Source organism: Triplophysa rosa, linkage group LG1 (assembly GCF_024868665.1).
Source record: "Triplophysa rosa linkage group LG1, Trosa_1v2, whole genome shotgun sequence".
Lineage (NCBI taxonomy): Eukaryota > Metazoa > Chordata > Actinopteri > Cypriniformes > Nemacheilidae > Triplophysa > Triplophysa rosa.
In genome coordinates this window covers 503660-529278 of record NC_079890.1, presented here as the reverse complement: position 1 = coordinate 529278, position 25619 = coordinate 503660, and the positions used below count along the sequence as shown (strand labels likewise).

The 25619-nt window shown below is 43.4% G+C and overlaps 1 protein-coding gene across 2 annotated transcripts in view; it reads right to left on the bottom strand.

Annotated features, from left to right (window-relative positions):
• The window catches only part of LOC130560572 (uncharacterized), a 218020-nt gene that overhangs the window by 131572 nt on the left and 60829 nt on the right, over positions 1 to 25619 (bottom strand). The gene's annotated exons all lie outside the window — the stretch shown is intronic.

Sequence of the window (25619 nt, the reverse complement as noted above, 5' to 3'; positions counted from 1 at the left end):
CTAAATACGTTGTATTTTGCATAGGGGAGAGAACGCTCTTTGTTGCGTTGAGTCTTAACCCGAGAGCTTTGAGATGAGCTAGGACGACATCCTGATGTCGAAGCACTAGCTCTCGAGACTGAGCTAAAACCAGCCAGTCGTCTATTTAATTCAGAGTGCGGATGCCCTGGAGTCACAGAGGAACCAGTGCTGCATCCATACATTTTGTGTATGTGCGGGGTGACAAGGCAAGGCCGAATGGAAGGACCCGATACTGGTAAGCTTCGGCCCCGAAAGTGAACCTCAGGAAATCCCTGTGTCGTGTGACTGAATTTGAGACACAATCATCTTGATTGTCAACATTTTGAATTTGTGCGTCATCAGGTAGCGGTTTAATCCGCGAAGATGTAGAATCGGATGCAACCCCCCCACCCCTCTTGGGAACTAGAAAATACCGGCTGTAATAGCCGGACTCTCTGTCGGGTAGGAGAACACGTTCCATGGCTCCTTTCCCCAGCAGAGCTTGTAATTCTTGTGCCAACAAATGCGCTCGCTCCGGTTGCACGGACGCTGAAACTACGCCGTTGAAATGCGGAGGGTGATATGCAAACTGAATCCTGTAGCCCTTGGCTACAGTCCTTTCTACCCATGGAGAGATACCTGGCAGTAGTTTCCACACTGCCAGCTTCTCTAAAAGGGGTATCAATGTCAGCACTTCGTCTTGTTGGGGGGATGCCAAATGCCCGACGTCCTGAGGTGTGGCAGGAGACGACCGAACACTCAGCATTCTTTTTGAAACCGCTAATCCCCGAAACGCCGGTGGCGGCGGAGATTGTAAAGCGGACTTGTGAGGGTGCCGAAGAGGAGCCTCTAATTTCTGGGCTGGTCTGGTCCGGAGTGGGTGGCCGACACTCCAGACGCTTGAGCACGGCGGGGGAGATACCTCACGAACGCCTCCTCGTGGCGTCTCGCCTCCCGGAACCTGGTGACCACAGTGTTCACCGCGTCGCCAAACAGTCCGGAAGGTGAGATCGGGGCATCAAGGAGGAACGCCCGGTCCCTGTCCTTAATGCCCGTGAGGTTTAACCATAGATGTCTCTCCGTGGTGACCATTGCAGCCATAGTACGGCCGATGGCAAGGGCCGTCTGCTTGGTAGCACGGAGAGACAAATCTGTGGCCCGGCGTAGCTCTGCAAACGCCGTCTCATCAATCACCCCGCCAGTGCTCACATCATCCAGCAGGTCAGCCTGGTACACCTGCAAAACCACCATGGTGTGCAGGGCAGCACCAGCCTGACCTGCTGCCTGAAAAGCCTTCCCCACCAGTGCAGATGTAAGCCTGCAAGGCTTGGTGGGGAGAGAAGGCTTCTTCAGGGACGACGCTGTCCCTGGGGAGAGATAGCACGCCAGCGTCTCTTCCACACGGGGCACCGTCGTATACCCCCGTGGTTTCGCGCCAACGATAGTCGAATAAATCGACGTCGATGGCACGAACACACGGGAGGAGTGAGGCTTCTGCCACGAGCGAGATAACTCGCTGTGTAGATCCTCAAACAAAGGGAGAGCCCGATGTTGTAGCCCTTCCCCCCGGCCACCCGACAGATATCTGTCGTCTAGCTTTGAGCCTCTGGGGGCCTCTTGCTCCTGCGGCCAGTCGAGCTTGAGGCGGTCGACTGCCTTAGTCACTGCCCTGAGAAGCTCCTCAAGCGCCGCGTTGTCGCGAGAGGAACGTCCCGAGACGGCACTATCCAACCCCGCAGAAGCACGGGATGCCTCGTCCTCCGCCCGATCCGAAGAAACGCTGACGCGCGCTTCGGATTCGGACGCTAGGACATCGCGGTTTGGCGAGCGCACGGGAGACGCGGATGGACCCGCCTCACGTGCCTCGGCTAAATCAAACCGCGAACCCCAGGACGAGGAAGAGGCGGCTCGGTCTCTCTTAAAGAACGAGAACCGAGCATGAAGAACTCGGATGCCGAGAACCTCACAGAGTTCGCACTCTCCCTCAAGCCCCAGGGCAGCATGATCAGCCCCCCAGACACTCAAAGCTAAATTCATGCTTATCCAGATCGGAGAGGAGCCTCTCGCAAGGAGGCACGCATCTCCGATCGGAGTCCGACATGATTATAGTATTTCATACTTCTTATATATATAAGGCTAAGTAGTCAAAGCTTAGTCACTTAAAGTATATAATAAGCTTATTTTCACTTTTGTTGTATGCTTGTAAAACAAGAAAAGAGGGAGACTTCTCCCTCACAACAAACACACGCACACACACAAGCGGTCCTTGAAGACAAAGAAAACCTGAAGACGCGTCCGCTTTCACGCGTATTTATAACCTGCAGGTGCTGGTGTAATTAGCCACGTCACCTGCCGAGGTTATTTAAAGCTAAAGAATTTTGGCGTGTTTGACACACGTGCTTCACAACCGGTTGAACAAAGACTGTTCTCCCATAGCGTTTGAAACGCAGCATCGAGTGTAGCTTTTGAAAGGGAACTCTGAAAACAGATCTGATCTGACATGATTCTGTTTATTTTAATGTTCTTACTGAGTAAATCCTGCTGAAAAAACAACAGAAACCATGACAGAAATCCTAAAAGTTTCCAATAAAATACCATTATGAACCAGATTCTTAAAAAGCGAAGAAAAAAAATATTCATTCGTTTCATTCTGAGCAGAATCAGTATTTGAATGGTTCTGTGTTTCTTCTGAAACATTTTTTACTTACCGTTTCTAAACATGTTTTAACTTACAGTAAAGCTATTAAACACACATCTGTATATTTGGTTGATGTTCCTTTGTTTAAAACAAAGTGTGTTGTGGGGTTGGCGTTTACAGATGTCTTGCGTAATCATTTGCCATCAACGTGCGGTCATTTCAAAGTGTGTTCACGTTCACTTTCACATTGATTTGTTTTACCTTGAACCGGTTCAGAGCCCTGTTATAAACCATTCGCTTTTTCCATTAAAACCATTGCTAAATTCCTTTTTGCAGTTTGTTTTGGGCATTATTCCAGTAGGATTTAACATCAAACCAATAGAATCCATCACATACCAGTAGACACCATTATAATTTCCAATAAAACCATAAAATCCCACTATAGTTATTAAATCCATTACATTTTCTGTTGTTTTTTCATCAGGGAATACTTCTTGAAACTTTCCATTTATTTGTAAGTTTTCTCTGTTTCTTAAATAGTGTCTGAGGTCTGTCGAGTGTAAATTCTGATTTTTGTTGTTTTGCTAATGATCTCTGTTGCTGTTCTGACAAAATAATAAAACAAATATTCACCAGGAGAACGTTACCAAACATCGATGCCACAAAACATTGCTCAGCGTCACCACGGCAACAGCGAAGCGACAGCTGATTGACGTGTCATTTGTCAGTAATCAGTGTGATACAGATACTGTACGAGACATTCAATCCGTCGAGAACACGCGTTTCATTAAAACTCTCTCTGATCTTCAACACTCAAATCCTGCTGAACCTGTTTAATGCGGTTAGATGGTCTGATAGCCGGCTCGAGGCCGGTCTGATGGTTTTAAAAGGGTTTGGGGCATGTTTGGCCGGTCAAACCTGTAGCAGTTTCTTTCTTCTTCAGAACACAAGAGAATATATTTTGAAGAACATTGATAAATCAAACACCATTGACTTCCATTGTATAAAGGCAAATCCACTGAGACATTTCTCAAAATATCTTCTTCTGAGTTCCACTGAAGAAAGACTCACGCACAGATTTACGAACACATGAGCGAGAATAAACGATGAGAGAATGTTTGATTTGTGCGTTTAAGCCAACATTGCTGTCAGGTCAAGCGAGGAGTTCGGTCCAGAACAGCCGAAGGAACGGATCAATAGATCAGATGTGCTCATTAGTAGGCGGTAATGAGTTTTTAGCCGCTGATTTTCTAAAGACTCGTCGGCTGTTGATAGTGTGGCGTGTGCGAGATCATCGCACGGTGAACATTAGACTTCTGGAGTTTGATGAAGTTCTGGCACGCTAACACGTCAGGCCCTGGCGAGAACGCAGGAGGTTTAAAATTAGAACATTCTCGCAGCATCTCGCTCCAAATGTGTGATGAACATTCATTTACAGCCAAGATCCTGCATCTTCTCACATCTCTGTGTGTGTTTCTCACATCTCACTCCCCTGACGCTACGGCAGAAAGACGTGGAGAAGAAAGTCGAGCTGAGAAGAGTTGATAAAACCTGTGAGTTGGTGTGATGATGTCTGAGTGTTGTTAAGGTGATGATTTTAAGACAAACTTTTACTTCCTCGCTCCGTCAGAACTCGGCTCAACTCGTGACATCATGTTTTTGGAGGGGGTTGGTTTTCCTTGGGGAGGTTAAAGAGAAACGTTCTTTCATATGTGTTCCTTTTTCTTACATGTTCTTCATCACGTTACACGTTTAGCATGACATATTCTGTGATTAAAACTTTTGTGCATTTCCTCAATCCCACACAGACATCATCTGAAAGAAGCGCGCGAGATTAACAGATGAAAGAAATCTCTCTTATGCTCTAAATATAAATATTGGTATTATAAAACAGTATATGATGAACAGTTTGTTTGCTGTCACAGCACAGGACAGCTGGTTTATACAGTTCTTTGGTGTCATTGGGCTGAATGCTCAATTCTTCTCTCATTTTAAAAGCACTTAGCTGTGATCAAAAACTGTTTTTAAACCTTGTTTGGGCCATTTTCTGCTTGGAAACTCGGAGATGTCGATTCAGACGGGAATTAAATTACTACCCGACTGTGTGTGTTGGGTAATTTACTCGGGCTTAATGGGGAAAAAACATCAACATTTTCAACTCAAAGTGCCATAAAATTACTGATTACTGCCTATAAATGCTGAAATGACATCACGCCTGTGTGTGAAGCGATTAACATCTGAATAAAACTGAAGTGTTTCAAAGAGTTTTTATGCAGAGTGCGTAGAAGTGTTTGCATTCTCTCTCTCTCTCTCTCTCTCTCTCTCTCTCTCTCTCTCTCTCTCTCTCTCTCTGTGCATGCTGGGAGCGTTTGGGTGTGTGTGGAGATTCGTAAGGGGAGATGGTGACTGTTGTCTATTTTTCTTTAATTTTTTTCACAAAATAATTTATATAAAAAAAAAAGTTTTAAAATAAATTGATCCTCGCAATTGAGTTATTTGTAGGGTTTGGGAACGGCGCTGGGGATGGCGTCGGTCCCAAACGGTGGAGAGCCACCGACACGTGTGTCTCTGAGTAATGGAATCAGGTGTGTTCCTGAGCCAGGCGTGGTGGTGGAAGACGTGTTAATGGCGGTTGGAGAACAGATCGGTTTTGAAAACATTTCTTCGGCATCAAGGATGAACAAGGCAGTTGTGGTTTTTGTAAAGGAGGAAGAGTTAGCTAATCGCCTAGTTGTCAGCGGAATTGCGGTAAGTGGCGTTTTTATTAATGTTTCCCCGCTGGTTGCGCCGACGACACGTATAACTATCGCGAACGTGCCCCCATTCATTCGTAATGATGAAATCGAGCGGGGATTAGTTCGTTATGGAAAGTTTGCTAGCGCAATCAAAATGGTTCCACTTCGCTGTAGAAATGCAGCATTAAAGCATGTTATGTCGTTTAGGAGGCAGGTGTTCATGTTTTTGAATGATCCAGAGTTGGATGTTTCTTTTAGAGTATGGCATGAAGGTAAGGCGTATATGATTTACGCAAGCTCTGGCAGTATGAGATGTTTTGAGTGTGGAGATGTGGGACATAAAAGGATGAAGTGCCCACATAAAGCCCAGAGCAATGAAGAAGTTGCAGGTCCTAGTGACGCTGCTGATGTAGGAAATGGACACGATACTGTATCACAGTTGCACACTGGAGAATCGAGTGATGGTCAAGCTCAAAGTGTTACTCAAACTGATGATGTTGTTAATGATGATGGAGATGATAATGAGCTTGAGAAAGATAAGGAACATGGCTTGTCTGAACAAAGTAAAAAGGCTGAGATTAATGGAAGTGTAGATGATGAAGTGGCAGGGACATCTGAATGTGTTGAAATGTCTGAGGAGGAAGAGATGGGAGATGATGATTCAGTTTCTGATATTTCTGAGATAGGTTCACAGGTTTTAGATGATACTTACACATTTCAGGAAATTAATACGTTTTTGGATGCAACGTTTGGAAAAACAGTGAAGGTCAAAGATTCTTTTCTGGATTTAGAAAAATTAATTGGGTCAGTGGGATTGCTACAGAGAACGGCCAGTTACGAGGCATTAAGTAAAAAAAAGAGATTTCGTTTGAAAAAAATGGTAACAAACTTAAGGAAGGGGAAAAAGCGTGCTTCGGAGGAAAAAAGTAAAATGAAAAAAATGCATATGGTGGTTTCTAAACTTTGTGAGTTACATTGTATGTTCCTGTACTGTCTCTTTCCTTTCCTCTTTATTATGGGGTATTTGAGGGTGGGATCTTTAAATATAAATGGAGGTAGAGATAGGAATAAGTTAGTGTCACGACTCTGCTTTATATTGTTTTATATTGTTTTATATTGCTTTATATTGCTTTATATTTATATTGGGCCCTGCCCCTCTCGTTTCCTGTATTTGCTTCCCTGCTGTATTTCATTACTCTCACCTGCCCTGTGTCATTATCCCTCATTTGTGTTCCCTTTAAAATGCCTCATGTTTCATTGTCCTGTGCGCTTCGTTATGTCTTGTGTGACCCCGTGTTCCCACGTCTCAGTCTTGCCTTGTCCGTGAATCTGTTTCTGCAAGTGAGTTCCTTAGTTTCTGTTTTGCCCCATTACGGGAAGTTTTTCTTAGTCTTTTAAAGCATTTTTGGTTATCGTATTTGTCCCCCATCGAGGGTTTTTGTTTCGTTATTAAAGTCTGTTGTGTTTACCCCTCCTTCTGTCTGCGCCTGGGTTCTGTCCACCACCGCTCGTGACAGAACGAAGCGCCGCAAAATGAACCCAGCAGACAGCGAGGAGGAATATTCGCGGTCTTCCCTGCGGACCCGCCAAGCCCATCTCATTTTTGGGGTCCGTCAGGGAGACCGTGGAATACGCGTCTTTGTCCGGGTCTTCACAGCGGCAGCAGGAGAGACAGAGTTCGGTGAGGCGGAATTTAAGGTCATTTTTAATGGCTGCCTCACCGAGCCTCTCAAGCCGTCGGAGACCCGGATGCTGGGCCCCCTGGGGTTCTGCGACATGGCCAGGTACGTGATCAACCAGGACGAACCCTGGCCATCCGTCCCTGACTGGGTGTCCTCCCCACTGGCTACCGTCCCGGAGGATCACATCCTGGCCACTGTCACCCTGGGGGACTCTGCACCTCCCTCCACTAGCTCTGCAGCCCCTGGTTTACCTACGACCCTCCGCGGCAAGCGGGGGAGGAGGGCGTCTGGGGGGACGTCCACGGACTCCTCCGGTGCAGAGCTAGCCACGCCCTCCACCGCTGCCTCGCAATTGACCACACGCCCTGCGGTTCGGTTAAAGAAGAAGAGGCAGCCGACTCCAGTACAGCCTGTGTCCAGTCCAGCACCCAGCCCAGCAGCCGGCGTCCCAGACGGTGCAGCAGCCGGCGTCTTAGCCGGTGATCCAGCCGGTGTCCCACCCGGCATCCAGTCTGGTGCAGCCAGCGTCCAGTCCGGTGCAGCCGGCGTCCAGTCCGGTGCAGCCAGCGTCCAGTCCGGTGCAGCCGGCGTCCAGTCCTGTGCAGCCCGTGTCCAGTCCGGTGCAGCCGGCATCCAGTCCGGTGTCCAGTCCGGTGTCCAGTCCGGTGCAGCCGGTGTCCAGTCCAGAGTCCATTCCGGTGTCCCAGCTGCTGGCGTCCCAGTAGCCGGTAATCCAGCTGGCGTCCCAGCCAGTAATCCAGCTGGCGTCCCAGCCAGTAATCCAGTTGGCGTCCCAGCCGGTAATCCAGCCGGCATTCCAGCCGGTAATCCAGCCGGCGTCCCAGCCGTTGCAGCAGCCGGGATCCAGCCCGGCGCTGCCGGCCTTCCAGCCGGCGTTCCAGCCGGCCTTCCAGCAGGCCTTCCAGCCGGTCTTCCAGTCGGCGACGCAGCCGGCGTTCCAGCCGGCATCTCAGCCGGCAGTCCACCCAGTCCCTTGCCGGGTCCGGCCGACAGCCAAATCGGCCACCACCAAGTCTCCGGGGACTCCAACCACGAGAGCGCCCCCGGGGACAAAAACTATCCCTTCTAAGACTGTCCCACCCTGTCCTAACCCATTTGGACTTCTTCCCTTGAACTCTTTTGTTCCCCCACCCCCCCTCCCATGTTTGTTGTTTTTGTTGTCTCACCCCAGCCCCGCTGTCATTTTGTCATTTTTACCGTTAGTTGTGTTGTCTATATGTATTTGGATTTTGTCTGTCACCCAAGTCAGTCTTGTCTCGTTAGTCTGCCCCTTGGTGAGCACCTGGAGGTGCTCATTAAAGGGGGGGGGGGGGCTTCTGTCACGACTCTGCTTTATCATGTCAGGGATTTCTTGGTCTTGTGGCAGAGTCGTGGCAAAGCCTTATGTTTAGTGTGAGAAAGCCATGGGGTGTTTATCTTTTGACACTCCATGTGGTTTCTCGTGTCTTGTCATTGGCCCTGCCCCTCTCGTTTCCCGTATTTGCTTCCCTGCCGTGTTTCATTACTCTCACCTGCCCTGTGTCATTATCCCTCGTTTGTGTTCCCTTTTTAAATGCCTCGTGTTTCTTTGTCCTGTGCGCTTCGTTATGTTTTGTGTGACCCCGTGTTAAGCTAAATTATTACAAGATGTTAATTTTTGTGACTTATTTGATTTGTTCTGGAAGAAATGGAAAATGAAGAAAGAGTCATTTGAAAATCTCAGTCAGTGGTGGGATGTGGGTAAAGTGAACATAAGGATTTTTTGTCAGAATTATTCATCATGTATTGGATCAGTGGTAAAGGAAACTGTGGAAAGACTACAAAGAGACATTGAACTTTTAGAAAAGGAACGTTTTTATAATAATGAACTTGTGCATGATGATGCATTACAAAGGAGCTTGGAACTTTTCTACAGGAACAAGTAAAGACAGCGTTAATAAGGGCAAGATTTTGCTCTATTAAAGACATGGACACTCCAAGTACTTTCTTTTTTAATCTTGAAAAGAAAAGTACAACACGGAAACAAATGTATCATCTTCGTCGGCATGATGGTTCTATAACAACAGATCCTGTAGAAATAAGTTAGTTGGCGGTGGATTTTTATTCACAACTATATTCTTCTGAATACTGTAATACTGAAAGTGCTGATGAACTACTTGGTGATCTACCAAAGCTTGACAGTGAGCAGAAAAAGGCTCTGGATAATAACATTACTTTTCTAGAGCTGACAGAGGCAATGCAGCAGTTGTCCAAGGGTAGATCCCCAGGAATTGATGGATTGACTGCGGAGTTCTATCAACATTTTTGGAGTTTTTTAGGAGAAGATGTTTATGAGGTACTGTCTGAATGTTGCCAAAGAGATTTTCGATAAGCTGTTGTAGGGCAGTACTTTCCTTACTTCCAAAAAAAGGAGATCTAGGTCTTCTAAAGAATTGGAGACCGGTGTCATTACTGTGTGTTGACTATAAAATATTCTCAAAATGTTTAGCTAACAAACTAAAGGGTTATCTAAGTTCATTGGTGCAGAAGGAACAGACATACTGCATTCCTGAAAGGTCTATAATGGACAATATTTTTTTACTACGTGATGTTATGGAAATAAGTCAGTTAAATAACTATGAAATTGGAGTTTTTTCTTTAGATCAAGAGAAAGCATTTGATAGAGTTGACCATGGTTATCTCTATAATGTTTTAAGGAATTTTGGTTTTGGTGATAAATATATTTCATATATTCAGTTGTTGTATTCAAATGCAATTGTTCTTGTGAAAGCTGTGTTTTAAGCCCACCAATACCTGTTTTTAGAGGAATCAGGCAAGGCTGTCCACTTTCAGGACAACTATATAGCCTTGTGATTGAGCCTCTTTTGTGCAGGTTAAGGAGAAATCTTAATGGAGTCTTGATTCCAAATGGAGACATACATTCTATGGTGTCCGTATCGGCTTATGCTGATGATGTTACGGTTTTTATTACAGGCCAAGATGATGTTACAGTTTTAACTAAGAATATTGAACAATATGAAAAGGCATCCTCAGCTAGATTAAACTGGGGAAAAAGTGAGGGTTTTATTATTGGAGAGTGGTTGAGAAAAGGACTTCCAAAGCTTCCTGGTGGGTTGAAATGGGGTAGGGATGGGTTGAAAGTTTTAGGTGTATATTTAGGGAATAACCAATTTCAGGAAAAAAATTGGGAGGGAATGTTGGAGAAAGTAATTGCTCGATTGTCTAAATGGAAATGGCTATTACCACAGATGTCGTATAGAGGGAGAGTTTTGGTTGTTAACAATCTAACTGCCTCTACACTGTGGCACAGGATGATGGTCATTGAGCCACCTGATGAACTGATTTGCCGTATACAGAGAGCATTAGTGGATTTCTTCTGGAGTGGGCAGCACTGGATCCGAGCAGCTGCACCGTATTCAATTCAATTCAATTCAATTCAATTTTATTTATATAGCGCTTTTCACAATGTGCATTGTTCCAAAGCAGCTTTACAGGAGCAAATAAGAAAAACACAGAAAGGTAAAACACAGCACAGTGCATGGTGTTTATAGACCAAGCAAGATCATTATAATAAATAATATCTAATAAATAAATAAATAAATAAATAAATAAATGCAGTCTCCCGGTGAGCAAGCCAACACTGCACTGCTCTGCTGTGGCGAGGAACCCAAACTCCAATGCTGAATAATGGAGAAAAAAAAACCTCGGGAGAAACCAGGCTCAGCCGGGAGGGCCAGATCTCCTCTGACGTGTCATGGCTGCACTCAGTGACCCCGACCAAAGCCACCGAGCAACGTCCACGAAGAACAGGGAGAGCCCACGAGCCGCGACCCAGGAAGCCCCACCCGCCGAAACCGTGCAGGTCCAACCCGGTCTCATTCCGCGATCAACAACAGACAACAGAGGAACAACCAGGGAAAAGTAGTAATGGCATAATTAACTTTATTCCTCTGTTGTCCGACATCGACCACAAAACAAGACCAACCAGACCAGATCCACACAGTCCCAACAAATGAAACGCCCCGAACCACAACCAACAAGCCCCCCCACTCCCCACAACACCCACCCAGCTACCTCCAATCAAAGTCACTGAGTGCAGCCATAACTTCAAACTGCTGTCGTGTGATGTAAGTTTAGCATTAAATACCAAGTATTGTAAATTTAGCATTTATGTGACAGGTAGTCCGTCTTTGCTCTCGGTTGGGGATGGAATTGTCTGAGCTGGGCCGGCCAGATGGTCGCCTTTTTCTTGGGTGGTGATGGAATTGCCTTGGATGGAGCTGGATGGTCAGTCAGTCCGCAGGCTCTCGCAGGAGGATGGCACGGGATTTTCCGATGTAGCTGGCGTAATCTCTAGTTGTGGATGGGCATATGACGTTCATCTGGGCCTGGCGGAATCTCTCCCTACCTCGGGATGGGCATCCCGAGGCGAGGGCAGAAAGAGAATAATTAGCGTAGCTGCTGTTCATTAGCTATGTATTAGTGAATGCTTGGCTGAAAAGATGTGTCTTTAATCTAGATTTAAATTGGGAGAGTGTGTCTGACCCTCGAATAGTATCGGGGAGGCTATTCCAGAGTTTAGGTGCTACGTATGAGAAAGCTCTACCCCCTTTGGTGGATTTAGTTATTCTAGGTGTTATCAAAAGTCTGGAGTTTTGAGATCTTAGAGAGCGTGATGGGTTGTAGTGTGGTAGAAGCTCTGTTATGTAGGTAGGGGCTAAACCGTTTAAGGCTTTATAAGTAATTAAAAGAACTTTAAAGTCAATACGATACTTAATGGGTAACCAGTGAAGGGTTGATAACATTGGGGTTATGTGATCGTATTTTCTGGACCTGGTTAGAACTCTGGCAGCTGCATTCTGAACTAACTGTAGTTTGTTTATTGATGCTGCAGGACAACCACTAAGCAGTGCATTACAGTAGTCAAGTCTTGAGGTCACAAATGCATGAATAAGCTTCTCTGCATCAGCCACACATAAAATATTTCGCAGTTTGGCAACATTTCTAAGGTGGAAGAAGGCTGTTTTTGTGACATTTGAGATGTGATTTTTAAATGACAGGTTGCTGTCTAATATAACGCCAAGGTCTTTAACTGTATTTGTTGGAGTAACAGTGCAGCCTTCAATTTGCAGGTCATAATCCGAAATATTCTGCTCACGTGTCTTTGGTCCGATAAGTAATATTTCTGTTTTATTAGAATTTAAAAGAAGGAAATTACAAGTCATCCAATGCTTTATATCGTCGATGCACTCTGCCAATTTGGATAGTTGGAAGGAATCATCTGGTCTTGATGAGATATATAGCTGAGTATCATCTGCATAACAGTGGAAGCTAATTCCATGTTTTCTAATAATGTTTCCAAGGGGCAGCATGTATATGGAGAATAGCAAGGGTCCTAAAACCGATCCCTGAGGTAATCCATAATTTACTTGCGTTAGATTTGATGATTCCCCATTTAAATGGACAAATTGATGTCTGTCTGATAAGTAAGATCTGAACCATTGTAGTGCCTGTCCCTGAATACCGGTATAATTGTGTAAGCGATCTAGAAGTATTTTATGGTCTACAGTATCGAACGCAGCACTAAGGTCGAGCAGGACTAGGAGTGAGATGTTACCTTTATCTGATGCTATAAGCAGGTCGTTTGTAATTTTAACGAGCGCAGTTTCAGTACTATGATGCGGTCTAAAGCCTGACTGGAATTTTTCGTGTATGTCATTATTTTGTAAGAAAGAGCACAACTGAGTGGACACTACTTTTTCTAGTATTTTAGACAGGTAAGGGAGATTTGAAATCGGTCTATAGTTTCCTAGTTCATTGGGGTCTAAGTTTGGTTTCTTGATAAGAGGCTTAATGACGGCCAGTTTAAAGGCTCCTGGGACATGGCCTAGATTAATTGACGAGTTGATAATGTTATAAATGGGCTCAATTGCAACGGGTAATAACTCTTTTAATAATTTAGTTGGTATGGGGTCTAATAAGCAAGTTGTAGGTTTAGATGTTGCAATAAGTTTAATTAAATCTTCCTGTTTTATAGGTGAAAAACACTGTAGCCTTTCTTTTGGGGCGATGGTTGGTACTAATTTATAGGACAGACTTGGAGGTTGAGTTTTTACTATTTTGTCTCGTATGTTTTCGATTTTCTCTGTAAAAAAGTTCATGAAATCATTGCTACCAAGGTGCGGCGGAATACCCAGGTCAGGTGAAGTCTGTTTATTTGTTAGTTTAGCAACTGTACTAAATAAAAACCTTGGATTGTTTTTGTTAGTTTCTATGAGGTTACGGAGGTGCTCAGCCTTTGCTGCTTTTAGTGCCTTTTTATAACAGTTTGCACTCTCTTTCCACGCAATTTTAAAGACCTCTAATTGGGTTTGTTTCCATTTGCGCTCCAGTTTACGTGTTTCTCTTTTAAGGGCGCGAGTGGTGCTATTGTACCATGGTGCTGCGTTTTTCTCATTAATCTTTTTTGACTTCATAGGTGCGACAGCTTCTAATGTATTAGAGAAAATAGTGCCCAATTTGCTGGTCATGTCATCGAGCGATTCTATATTTATTGGTATGGTTATTAAAGGAGTCAGATCTGGCAAGCTCTTTGTGAAACTATCTTTAGTAGTCGAGGTAATTGTTCTACCCTGTCGATAACGAGTTAAACGGCTGATTTCTGCAGTGCGCAGTGTACATGTTATAAGATAGTGATCAGTGACATCGTCGCTTTGAGGTATAATATCTATATTGGTTAGATCGGCTCCGTGAGATATAATCAAGTCTAGTGTATGATTAAATCGATGAGTGGGTCCATTGATGTGTTGTGTTACTCCAAAAGAGTGTAATAGCTCTGTAAACGCCACTGCTAATGCATCGTTAGCACTATCTACGTGGATATTAAAGTCTCCGACAATTAGTACTTTATCAACGTTAACCAATAGGTCCGATAGGAAGTCCGCAAACTCTTTCAGAAAATCAGTGTAGGGACCAGGGGGTATCTACCTGTCCAGGAAGGAGGACAGGGTCTGGTGGATGTGAGGAGTCGCACCCGTGCTTTCAGAATTCAAGCAGCACAGAGACTCCTGTACCATAAGGATTTGACTTGGGCCCAAACTGCTTGTGCTTTGTTACAGAAAGTAGGAGGACTAGGGTTGGATAAACATTTATTCCTAATAAAACTGGAGGAGGTGAGCTTGTCCGAGATTACACCGTTTTTCAGGTCTATGTTGAAGGCATGGAGAACTGTTTTTAAAGCAGAAAGGGACATTGATCCTCAAGGACATTGGGTTACTGAAGAACCTTTGTTTTTCAATCCACTGATACAGACAAGGATGTTATCTTCTGTGAGTATACGAACATGCTTAATAAGGAATAAAATTGTAAAACTGGGGCATCTCTTGGACAATAATGGATGGCTATCAGTAGAGAACCTCAAAGAGGTGACAGGATTACGATCATCAAGACTCACAGCAAAGCTGATGGAAGAGATTTTTAATGTAATACCAAGCAGCTACAGAGAGACCATTGCAAGAAAAGAAAATTATATGATTGCATTCCCTAACATTAAAATTGCGCCCGCAAGTAACGAAGCTCTGGAGGGTGAAGACGCTGGTTCATTTTTGTCCTTTGAGGTTCCTCAAATAGACTTTTTCGAATCTACACCAAAGAAGGCCATATATCATACCACAGTAAAGGTTACTCATCAGGAATCACTTAATGGAGTAAAAGCCTCTGGATGGCCAGGACTGTTAACTCCAGACTTTCTCGTAAGGGACCGGTGGAGAACCCTGTTTAAGCCTCCGGTGGAGAAGAGAACAGCTGATCTACAGTGGAGGATTATTCACAGGGCAATAGCTACAGACAGACATGTAGCACACTTGAATCCAGCAGTGGTTGGGGAATGTAGGTTCTGTGGGGAAGAAGAGGATTTGGAGCATTTATTTTTAAGATGTGCTAGACTTCTAGGCCTTTTTAACCTTCTTAAGGAATTGTTCAGTGGTTTTAACGAGGATTTTTCAGATAAAGTTTTCATCGGAGGGTTAAAGTATGGATTTTCGATGAGGAAAAAAGTGTGTTTATTGAGTTATTTGATTGGGACTGCAAAATTGGCAGTATGGAAGACTAGAAAAAATAAGGGCTTACTTTTTGCAAGTATGGATTCTGAATTAATGTTTAGGGGATTAGTGGCAGGAAGGCTTAAAGTGGAGTATGCATATTATAAAGTTGTAAACAATGTCCATAGTTTTATTGAAATATAGTGTATTAATGATGTTTTATGTACAGTTGTTGATGATGTGATGGTTCTGAATTTTTAACCAATTCATTGCTTTTTATTGTGTACATCTGTGGGATTATATAGTAGTAATGTGTAGAAATGTATGAGTTTTGAAATGTAAAAAGTTAAAGATTCATAAATCTCTCTCTCTCTCTTTTCTGGCTTTATTCTCTCATCTATGTGTTTGGATATAGTTGCATTTGTTTTGTGGGCCATTTGCGGCAAGCATGACGGCCCCACGCGTGCAAAGTTTGAGCTCATTAACCCCGTCGTATGGGGTGAAAGTAGCGTCTGCGTCTAGTGTAGAAAAATGCTGCCTGGCTGTGGGCGAGGTTGTGGGCGATGAAAGTATAATGTCTGCCTCGAGAATGAATAACGCACTGTCATCTTTCTTTGCACTATTGAAAAGGCCAATGAAGTGGTCGAAAAGGGTTTAGTCATTGATAACCTTTTCACTCCCGTGCTTCCGCTTTCTACACCATCAAAGAAAGTTTTACTATCTAACGTACCGCCGTTTCTTAGTGACGAAACTTTAGTCAATGCTTTGTCGCGTTATGGCAAACCAGTCTCAGCCATTAAGAAAATTCCCATCGGTGGTGGATCGCCTTTGTTGAAACATGTTGTTTTGTTTAGGCGTTTCGTCTACATGGTTTTTAAAGATGATGATGATTTTGATGTGTCTTTGCACTTTCGCGTTGATGATTATGATTACATCATTTATGCAACAACTGACAGATTGAATTGTTTCACTGTGGACAGCATGGTCATTTAGTCCGTGCTTGTCCAGCAAAAAATCAAAGCAATCTGTTAAATGACGGCGACAATGTTGTTATCTCGAATAACTTGTCAGATGGTCGCGATGAAATTACTGACAGAAGTGATGTTGTGGTTAATATTGAGCCTGATAAAGCAGGACCATCACAATCTGCTCCTGGTGTACCAGGGTCGCGAGTGGCGAAAGGCAAAACTGATGATAGCTTGCCCGAGCTCGTGGTAAATAGAGCTGAAGATGCATTGCTTGAAAACACGGGTTCTGATGTAGGAGTGTCTAATCTACCGGCGGATGAGTCCGTTACTGAGGAAAACCGGCATTTAAATGTTGACTTCAATAATGACTTACAAATCACTGTGAGAAATGAGTGTGATGCTATTGAAATGGAAATGGAGCAGACTGAGTTTAAAGTCCCATTTAAGAGGAAAAATGTGGATGAAGCCCAAGTTGGTAGACCTGCAAAAAAACCGGACAGGGATGAGTTAAGTGATAACGATGAAGCAGAGAGCGGCAGCGAATCATCTGATTCTAGTGTTAGTCTTTCTCAAAGTGTTTTTTCTGGGTGTCGTTATGAGGTTGATGACATCAAACTGTACCTTAGAGCTACCAAAAATAAGAGAGGTGTGCGTATTAAGGAATATTTTCCAGATGTAAAGCAGTTTGTTGAAAAAGCTAGGCGTTTTATGATGGAGGGCTCGTTTACAAATAAGGAAGTTTATCGTCTGAAAACGATTGTAAGTAAATTTAATTCTGAGCTTAACAATGAGGACAGTGAGAAAGCCTAAGCACATGTATTCTAACAGAATGTTTTTGTTTTTTTGGTTTTTCTTTTCTTTTCTCCTCTTCATAAGCATGTGTGAGTTCAATGTTGCAACTTTAAACTTGAACGGTGCCAGAGACATGCGAAAAAGAGCAGAATTGTTTCAAGTAATTCATCAGAAGAAAATTGATATTATTATGTTACAAGAGACACATAGTGATACTATCAATGCTGCTGATTGGGCAGTGGAATGGAATGGTACCACTGTCTTAAGTCATAATACTTCACTTAGTGCTGGAGTTGCTATTCTTTTTACAAAGGGCTTCAGTCCGCACTCCCTTCAGGTTGAAGAGGTTATTAAAGGTAGGCTGTTAAAAGTACAAGCCTCTTTTGAAAACTCTGTATTTGTTTTTATCTGTGTTTATTCACCAACTTCAGCTGTTGAAAGAATGTTGTTTTTAAATACTTTGTGTTCTGTTCTGCAACATGCTGGTGATGAAGAATATTTATTCTTGTGTGGTGATTTTAATTGCACGGAGTCCAATTTGGATAGAAATCACATTGAACCTAATTTACCCTCGCGTAAACGCCTCATTCAGTTAATAAAAATGCATGAATTAAGTGATATTTGGCGGCAACGGAATGGCGAACATAAACAATACTCTTGGTCTCATGTTCGTGGTAGTTTGATCTCATTGGCAAGACTGGATAGAATATATGTTTTTAAGTATCATTATAGTGTAGTAAAGAATTGTGTTATTACCCCATCAAGTCTTTCAGACCATAGTATGGTGCAGTGTTCTGTGTTGGTTAATTTTATTAAGCCTAAGAGTGCTTACTGGCTTTTAAATACCACTTTGCTGGGGGACAGTTGTTTTAAAAAAAGCTTTGAATTTTTTTGGGACGAATTTATAACTACTAAGAAGTCTTTTAGAACACTGCAGCAATGGTGGGATTTTGGGAAAGTTCAGACAAAAGTATTTTGTCAACAATACTCTCGGAACGTTACTAGAGAGGTAACCATAATTTTAAATGCCTTAGAGACTGATATTTTAAAATTGCAAGAATTGGCTCTCTTGCCTGGGGACCAAAATGGTGTGGAGTCTCTTTTAAAAAATAAGAAGACTCAATTAGCCGATCTATTGGGGAATAAAGCACAGGGTGCTCTGGTCAGGTCCCGTTTTCAGAGCGTGAATGAAATGGATGTACCATCAAAGTTTTTCTGCAGTTTGGAAAAGAAGAATTGGCAAAATAGGGTCATTCATGGTTTACTTTCTGAATCTGGAACTTTGTTGACAGACTCTGCAGACATTCGTAAAAGAGCAGTCTCTTTTTATGAGAATTTATATAGAAATGAACTGGGTGCAGAGTATGATAATGATAGTGATTTTTTTGATAATCTCCCTCAGGTGTCAGAGGAAGTTAATGGAAAAATTTCACGTCCTTTAACTTTGGGAGAACTGCATAGAGCCCTTCAAGGAATGGATCTTGGGAAAGCACCAGGGATCGATGGTCTGCCAGTTGACTTTTACAAGTCTTTTTGGTCAGTGATTGGAGAGGATTTGCTGGAGGTACTTAATGACAGTTTAGCCGGAGGGCTGATGCCGTTAAGTTGCCGCAGAGCTGTCCTTACTCTGCTACCTAAAAGGGGTGATCTGACAAATATCAAATGCTGGCGGCCGGTATCGCTCCTCTGTGGGGACTATAAGCTGTTCTCTAAAGTTTTAGCAAATCGTTTGGCAGAGGTCATGGACCAGGTCATCCATCCTGATCAGACATACTGTGTCCCTGGTAGGTTGATCTTTGATAATGTCTCTCTGATTAGAGATTTTTTAGATGTCTCTAAGATGTTAAATTTAGACTGTGGCTTGATATCTTTAGATCAAGAAAAGGCCTTTGATCGTGTTGAACATGTGTATTTATGGAGAGTGTTAGAGGCTTTTGGTTTCTGTAAAAAGTTTATTAATCAGGTGAAGGTCCTCTATAGTGACGTCGAGAGTATTCTCAAGGTGAACGGTGGTTTATGTGCTCCTTTTGGGGCTCGTAGAGTTATTAGACAGGGATGTCCACTTTCTGGTATGCTTTATTCTTTGGCCATAGAGCCTTTACTACAACAAATAAGGCTGAAACTTCATGGTATTATTTTGCCAAATTGCAGTATTAGTTTTGTTTTATCAGCATACGCTGATGATATAGTAGTTATGGTCAGTAGGCAAAATGATGTACAGATTTTAACAGAATTGTTTAGGAATTTTAAGATGCTATCTTCTGCCAATATTAATTGGAACAAAAGTGAAGCACTGCTCTTAGGAAGGTGGTCAAATGGGAAACCAAAACTTCCTGCTGGTTTACAGTGGGGAAAAGAAGGTTTTAAGTATCTGGGAGTGTTTTTAGGTGATTAAGCAACAGTAAAGAAAAACTGGGAAGGTTTAATTGAAAAAATTGAAGGGCGCTTAAAAAATGGAAGTTTTTGTTTTCAAAATTGTCATATAGAGGGCGCATTTTGGTTGTTAATAATCTGGTGGCATCTTCTTTATGGCATAAATTTGCATGTGTGGACCCTCCTTTGCAGTTGGTTGCGAAAATCCAGGCTATCCTGGTGGATTTTTTGGGGGATAAACTACATTGGGTCCCTCAAAATGTGTTATTTTTGCCCAAGGAGGAAGGAGGTCAAGGACTGGTGCATCTCCAGAGTAGAATTGCTGCCTTTCGACTTCAGTTTGTGCAAAGACTTTTGGGTGGACCTTCAAACTGCAGTTGGCGTGCCGTTGCATGTCAGATTCTTCGTAGTTTTGCGAGTCTTGGATTGGACAAAGCCCTTTTTTTGATTGATCCTCAAAAAATGAATACCTCCACTTTGCCAGTTTTTTATAGGATACACTTTCAAAGTTTGGAGTCTTTTTTGATGTCCAAAGATCAGAAGATTCTCCTTCTATTTTCTGGTTACTAGAAGAACCTTTAATTTATGGCTCTCGTTTGGATCTAATGGACAGTGCTTCTTTTCCTGGACTGAGCAGATTGCTGTTGGAACACAATATTATTATTCTGAGTCAATTATTGGACATTGGGGGACTGAACTTTAAGAACGAAGCGGCATTGGCTCAACACTTGGGAGTAAGGTCAATTCGCGTGGCTGCTCAACTGCTGACGAGTTGGAAAGCTGTTCTTAATACAACTGAAATAGCCTTGTTAAATGATTTTTGTACAGGTTCCTATGTTCCTAATTCTAAATGTAACCCTTTTACCATCGGCTCGAAATGAATAAATGCCTCGAACAATAACGATTCGAGCATAAAGCACTTATTGACTCTTTTTCCTCAATGTGGCGAAGGGCACACATCAATGTTAAATTAATCAGTCTGGGGTATGATTATGATTCACGCTTTGTCAGTTTTTTATGAGAGCTAAGGGATATTCGACTCTGACCCATTAAATTAGTACAGCAATTAAGTTACGCTAACTCACATAGATTCAGAGCAATGTAGGCAAAGTAAACATGCACACCATTTGTAAACTTGCGCATTTGTATTTAAGAACACAAGACATAAACAGTTGTTTAGAAAATAAGAAAAGGTTATACAAATAGAAAACCAAACCCCGGGGGTAAAACACTATTTAGGGAACCTCTTGTAATTTTACTGTCCCTTAAAACACACACAACTTGCAAGCTAAACCGTTGGCGCGCTTGTTTGTTGGAGCTCAATATAGAATAGAATGAGCTTTATTGGCCAAGTATGTTTCCACATACAAGGAATTTGTTATAGTGACAGAAGCTCCACAGTGCAACAGAAAGACAGCAACAGGACAGAACACAGATGAAAAATAATAATAATAATATACAATAATATAGAAATAGGCAATGTACAAAACAGCAAAAACACAATATAGACAATTATGTATGTACAGGTCTGATATGTGCAAATTTGGTGAATAAATAATGTAAAATAGAGTTGTGTGTTCCGCGTTTAATGTCAAGTGTTCATAAAATGGATTGCCTGAGGGAAGAAACTGTTCCTGTGTCTGGTCGTTCTGGTGCTCAGTGCTCTGTAGCGTCGACCAGACGGTAACAGTTCAAAAAGGGAGTGTGCTGGGTGTGAGGGTTCCAGAGTGATTTTACCAGCCCTTTTGCTCATTCTGGATGAGTACAGTTCTTGGAGAGTGGGGATGGTTGTACCAATGATGCGCTCAGCAGTCCGGACTACCCTCCGTAGTCTTCTGAGATCAGATTTGGTAGCTGAGCTGAACCAGACAGTTATAGAAGTGCAGAGGATGGATTCGATGATGGCAGAGTAGAACTGTTTCAGCAANCTCTCTCTCTCTCTCTCTCTCTCTCTCTCTCTCTCTCTCTCTCTCTCTCTCTCTCTCTCTCTCACTCTCACTCTCACTCTCTCTGACTCACTGGTGAGACATCAGGACATTTTACGGGCTCTGATGACATGAGCAGAACATGGCCTAAATGATCCGCTCCTCTGGCACTGACAGATCTCATATTCTTCCCGAAAACCTCACACATATTTTAATTTCACCAATGGCGAGTCTAGAAGGATAAACTTGTGAAATTCATAAATCTAGAGATGTGTGGATGAGACTCCATCTGCTGCGTCAAGCGTTCCCTCATATCATCTCAACAGACATCTTCTTACCTAAAATAACACCAAGGAACAAACATATGAGTGACAGGTTTAACAGGACAGGTAACGGAGAGAAACACCCAGAGGAACAATTTCCTGCTGACTTCTCAGTTATGTTTCATCTTTGTCTCGGCTGTTGCTCTGGATGAAGTGAAACGGGTGTTGACATACAGTACGAGTAACACAAATCAGCTCTGTTGGTCTTCACGTCGGGTTGTTTAGAGTCATGGTTGGGTAAACTGCTGGTTTAAATGAATGTAGAAAATGTGAATATTTGACCCAAGCAAGCGTGATGTGTCAACACTGTTATCTACACATACACATAGACGACACGCACACACGACTGCTCTACACACACACACAGAGATGGCAATATCCAAAATCCTTGTCTTTGTGGGGACATTTTTTGGTTCCCATGGGGAAATGTAAAAGAGCAGACAGTTGTGTGTGATTGTTAGGGTTAGGGGTAGGGAATATGATATACAGTTTGTGTGTGTGTGTGTGTGTGTGTGTGTGTGTGTGTGTGTGTGTGTGTGTGTGTGTGTGTGTGTGTGTGCGTGTGCAATCGAATGTGTAAAGATAGATTGAGCTGAACAATATCTGTCTGATCCATCAGATTTTCTCATTCTCTAATTAAACTTCATATTTGCACAATTATGGTTTGTTTTAGAAGGCTGATTTTTCTGTTAAGTTATAACTGTTAAAACCATTTGACAGATGAAAAACAAGCGAATGATGGCATAAATATAAAGTGAAAGAGCGGCAGAGAGAGAAAGAGTGGAATGAAAGTGAACTTTTCTTCAGGTTTATCTCTAAAGAAAACAGAATCCTTCAGACTCATTGTTTTGGTTTGTAATGTTTTAGAGGTCACTGAGATCATGTTTTTCTTTAATGTTGTTTCTCTCTCTTTCTTTAAAGAAGGTCATTTCTGAATGCTGTTAAATGTAGAGTGAAAAATATCTCTGTAACCAACACAACACGTGATGGAAACGCTGGTGAATCGGCTTTACCTGCATTATCCTCTGACGTGAATGAAACACAGATCATACATGTGTTGAGAAGATCTCCACGTGATTTAAGTTATCGTCTGTAAGAGTTTATTATTTGAATTACAATGACCATTGAGGATATTTTAGATATGTTGTGGTTTGAAACCTGTTGTCGTCTGATATAGCTTCACCGTGATGTGTGTTTGTTGACGACACATGAGTTGTTTTTTGAGATGCTGTTTGGATAGTAAAAAGTAAAGTTAAAATAGTAAAAACATAAAGAATAAATCAAGCGAGCTACACTTTTCATTTGTCTGCAGTTTGAGCTCATGGCAATGATGGCAAATCTAATACAGTGTGAAAAGACAAGATGAAGGTGCATCATGGGTAATGTTAACTGAATCATGTCAGACGATTGATCTTCTGAGATTTTACTCTTTTATATTCAGTGACACTCATGTGCACTGACTGACCCTAAACCCTGAGGTCCGAGGTCACCACAGGAAAATTAAAATGTATTTTACATAAAAATCACAACAATCTTTAACTCCGTCACTTCCTGTGACAGTGTTCAGCGTATCTACATGCTGAGATCATGGTTGATTATTTCTAGTATTTGGGATTTATTAAAAACAATAAATCCTGTTTGTGATGTTACATGCTTTAATGTAGCTTTTTATGACCGATCTTAAATGAGCTGAAGTTCACCTCTTAACATATTTAATAAACGTATACTCAACTCCTGAATAATAAAAGCGTTGTGTGCACCCTGCAGCAGTCCATCGCTTTCATAAACGGTATTAGCCTCATACATAGATTTTACACATGTTTAATGACAAAAACATACAATCATTGTTCAATGCTCTTGGTGGATTATGAATAAATTCGACGTTCATTCACACGGTAAAGTATTGAAAAATAGCAGTGTGCATCGAGCAGATTTAATGCCAAATGAAATAATAATACATTAACTGCATGAAATTTTGTGAAATTTCTCCTCAAACGTTGTAACTACTTTTTACATAGACCTATATACAGTATGAGTTCACGAGTTCACCTATGCAGATAATAACGATAGCAGGGGTGTAAAGGTTTGCGTATGTGGCGTGCTGTCCGGGGAGCGGGCTCGCCGGTTCCCACTGAACCCGGAACACTTCCCCCCGCTAGGGACGAGTGCCCCGAGCTCGGAATTGGCCCGAAACCCAGAACTCACCCCCCAAAGTGCAAGTAAATGCAGGACAGCAGCCAGAAGTGCAAAACCCCCCAAAAGAAAGGCAAGGCTTGAGGCTGCGTAAATATAGATTGGGTCGCAGTTGGCCTGGGTCGTGAATGAAGTCCCTGGAGGCTTGATTGCTGCTCTGGCGGTCGGAATTTGGAAGGGCACCTGAAGTGGGGAATCTACTGCGGTCGTGGACCAGAAGCAAGCCCTTGTGGAGCGGCTGGTACCTTGGTGTTGCTGGCCCTGGATAGGCGTGGGTGCTGAGGTGGTGGGAAGTTGGTGTGTTTTTCTGGAGGAATAGCATCTGCTGTGGCTGGGCACTGGAAGAAGCTCGGGACCCTGCTGGGTTGGTCACTGCGGCGATGCTGGCTTCATGTTGGGTGGTGTCTGCTGCGGCAGAGCACTAGTTGGAAGCACGGGCCCCTGCAGGGGCAGTCGCTGCGGAGATACTGGCTTCATGTTGGGTGGTGTCTGCTGCGGCAGGGCACTAGTTGGAAGCATGGGCTCCTGCGGGGGTGTTCGCTGCGGTGATAATAGCTTCTGTAAGTTTGGTGACTGCTGCGGCGGGCTGAAGATTGAAGCATGAGCCTCTGTGTGGCGGTCTCTGCGATGATACTGGCTTCTGTAAGCTGCTGCGATAATGCTGATGGATGACTGGAAGGCTTGGTAGAATGTTGCATGTTGGAGATAGACGATCCTAGAAATGAGGGTCCGATGAGCTTCTTTGATGAGGGTGCGATCTGACCGGATGTAACTTTTGAAGGCCTCTGATGACCAGCGGCCGAGCGCTTGAATCTGCGGATGTGAGAGACCTTTTTGGGCGGCTGTGGTTGCCGCGCAAATGTGGAAGGAATGACTTGAAAAGGGATCTGCGGGGATGCCTGAAAGGAGAAAAATGGTTTTTAGATGCTTTTGTAACCAAAAGCGTGTGGCTGGGAGATTTGAATCGTCTACTAAGATGGGGTCGGAAGGAGAATTAACCTGCGGTCTCCTGAAGCGGAGGTAGGCTGAGATGGTTTGGTATGGCTGTAAAGGGGACTAGAGGTTGAAAATATAAATGAAATGACCATTCCTTGCCTGATATGTCTTGCTTCGTTTGATGAAAAAGGTAATGGTTTCCGAGTCTGGTGCTGATAAGTCAGAGCTGGTCAGATGGATTGTGGGCTCGAATTTGGAAGTTGTGGTGATTTTTGAACTTCTAAGGAAGCCAAAGAATGCCAAGATGAACATGGCGTCGAGGGTGCGAGCTGTGTGCTTGGAGTGATAACCTCTTCGGAGGGCGGTGATGCATTTTGTCAAGACCTCTAAGGTGATCGGTTGTCTAGTGTCTGGGCGGGTTGGTTGTGCTCTCTGGATGCCTTTGATCAGCATGGCAGCTTGGGAACTTGCTATGGCTGGGGAAGGTGTGTTGAAAATTAATTTGTGAAAAAATAGGACTCCGCTCAGGTATCCTTTAATTGAGCTGGCTTGTAGGTTTATGATGGTATTGAGGAAGGAGATGAATGAGGTGATATTGAGTAGAGAAAAATCGGGAAAGAGGATGATGTATGCGTGATGGAAGGTTTTGAAATTCCTCCAAGCTGTAAGGTAAGATTGAAGTGTCCTGGGGGAGACAGCTTGTATGATGGAAATGAGGAAAGCTTCTAGTAGGGTTTTAGAGGGTGGTTTAGGGCAAGATTAGTTCCGAATAAGGAGGGACAGGTGTCGGCATTTGTTCTGCATCCGGTGCCAACAGCCTGAATTTCTGTCAAAATCTGTTGCCTGATGGATCCGGTGATGGGTGGTGGTTCCAAGACCAGGGCGTTAGCCGGGACCGGCATGGCTGTAGTGGTGGCCAATGTGAAGTTGGGGCGGGCCTGGGCTAGTGAGAGGAGAGAAGGGAGAGCGGCTTCTGGGGCGGCCAGGCAGAGGAGGCAGCCTCACGCTGGCAGCG